We start from the raw sequence: 2,798 nt of genomic DNA, 5'->3' as shown, positions 1-2,798 counted from the left end.
ATTTGTGACTGATACTTTAATCACAAAGAGGGAAGAGACTCCTCTACCACGCAATCTAGCATCACGAATCTGTTGTTGAATATATTTAAATACGAATGCCAACAAGAGTATTAGTTCATAATAAATACCAGGTCTGCTGGTCCAATATCTGACAATTCTTCTGAACAATACCCTCGTGCCGAAACACGAACTCTGGGCCAACGATCTACTTCTGCGACGTTGCGACTTCTTCAACCTTAACAAGGCTCATACAAGTTCGAGAATAGAATCCAAAACAATCTATAAAGGAGACATAGATTTACAGAAATTGAGGAATCTTTATTGATGAATTTCAAAACTCAAGTATTACAAAGTTGCTTCTCAAGCAAAAGGCTCTCTTCTTATTTTCCTCTAAATCTCTCAATGCTCGAATGCCTCCCTTCCCTAGTCTTGATCTATTTATAGATCCTCCAAGTATTGGGTTAGGTGATACCTCCATATGGGATATGAGAGAATCTTACTTTACATCAAAATCAAATCCTTACATCAAATTTGAGAGAATCCTACTTTTGGGTAACCCGGAGGACATCCGCACAATGATTCAATCATAAAATATTTTATATTTATCCTTATCCCTTTATTTAATTATATATGTGGGATTTATTACACTGTAAGAGATTCTTTTTCAGGGAACCTTACGAAAAACCTGTCTGCCACCAAATTCGGACAGAAAGACATTACAAAATGACAAAATGTTCTAGTTGTTCATGAGAATAATGATTGTCTCTGAACCTGGTCAAGGTGTCATTATTAAAATGCTATGAGTAAATTTCTTCATTACATTCCAAAATTGGTATTTCAGCATATTCTGGTACTTCGTCCTCAAAATGTAGTGGGCCAAAAGGATTTAAATTTGAATCTGTCATGGCATGCAATGAATCATAGTCATGTGAAGAGCCACTCATATTTTCCCCGAATCTTTTGAAGAAAATATTTCGTGTAATAAACCAATGAAAAGATCCATTGGCACAGAGTGCTGCAAGCATGTGATAATTGGTGATATTGCTGATATCCAAAATCCGTTTGTATAAAATTCCTGATTCATGTGCCCGTGGTTCTGTAAATCCAGGATGTTGTAATAACCAAGAGAGAATGGGTAAAAAAATAGAGGACTAATGCCATAAATGTTCCACCATTCTTCAAACCATTCAGGTATGGGGTCTTGTTCTTCAACTTGTGTAACTTGCATTCCATGGTATCTAAAAAGAAAACTGAACATGAGAGAAAAACGAGTTAGTTTTATTTTCAAAACACATACATGTATAATAGGTTTTCTCTTGGCGTTCATGATATTCAGAGTTTTCAAGGTTGGGTGGCAATAGAAGGTGATCAATGTAGATTTCACAGTAGATTATATTTTCATATGTATATTTGTGTAATGTGAAATCAAGATTTCTCCAATATTGAAGAAAACTTAAAGCTTCAAAAGCTTCATCATTTCTTTGCATTTGATCATCCCATGAGAAATAATGTTGTCCAATTCCATGGAAATATTTGATTTCTGTCATTGGAAACCAATCTTCTTGATAATCGAGAAGAGGTTTATGTAGATTAAAGGTGTGAGAACCATCAGCATATTCAATGTGAATCTCATTTTCTAATCTTCTTATGACGTTACATATGAGATTATTTACATCATTTCTATGTAAAAATTCCCGACTGAGAAGATTTGCAAAGGAATTCTTAACTCCAGAAATGAACTCTACATCAAAACGATATTGGGCCAATGTCATGATCCATCTAACCATTGCTGCATCTTCAAAGTCACATTTATGTATAGAAAACTTAAGGACTTGGCAATCTGTTTTGATTGTAAAATGTTTATAGATCACAAAATCTTTGAATTTGACAATGCCAAAGTAGACAACTCTAAGTTCTTTCTTTAGGCTGGACCAATTTTTTTTGTGTAGTTGACCAGATTCCAGAGGCATACTGGAAAATTTCATATTCCATTTTCTTTTTATTAGGATCATGTTGGCAGAACATTGCACCCCATCTGATATCACTAGCATCTATAATGATGGTTTTAGGCCATTCTTAATACAAGTGCCATCAATATTTCAAAGAATCCATTCATGCACTCCAAGACCAAGCACATACCCATCAAATACCATTTTCTACGTGAACAAGTGCTTGAAAATAAGGTCAAATTGGAGTATGTTCCCTCCAAAGAACAGGTTTCCGATATATTCACTAAACCACTACCCATAGAAACATTTGAATATCTCAGAAAAAAGCTGGGAGTAGTTGCTACATCATCCTGCTGTTAAATCCAATGTTTCAGAGAAAGGTTATTATACACGTGTTTCATGAAATATAGTCGTGTACACACACAGGTTTCTATGGGTCAAGGAGCGTATATGTTTTTCAGACAAGAAAATGGTGGGGAAGGCTCTGATATGGGGGTTCTGCCTTGATGTTGATGATTAAAGTCTATTGATATGCTCAGTTCATTAATTTTTATCTAACTGACAAAGATGCCTTGATCATTGACTTGTTAACAATGCAAAAGTAGCACAGGTTCAGGGGGAGCATTAGCCTTCACTCACATTCTGCATTGTTGGCATTATGGTTGCTATGTCTAGCTATGGCTTTAGATATTTATACCTTTTGTTTGCTAAGTCATGTAAAAGTCTAGGTGTGATATGTCTTCTCATACATTTGAATGAGTGCTATTGGACAAATGATGTAATTTGTATTCCCACTTTGCATGGGATGGATGATGTAATTAAATTTCTGTCACGTATAAAAAATTGGTA

This window comes from Pinus tabuliformis, chromosome 3_2, assembly GCF_031772625.1.
Source record: "Pinus tabuliformis cultivar Carrire ecotype Pingquan chromosome 3_2, CPIR1, whole genome shotgun sequence".
NCBI classification, from domain to species: domain Eukaryota; kingdom Viridiplantae; phylum Streptophyta; class Pinopsida; order Pinales; family Pinaceae; genus Pinus; species Pinus tabuliformis.
This window is presented reverse-complemented; position numbering follows the sequence as displayed.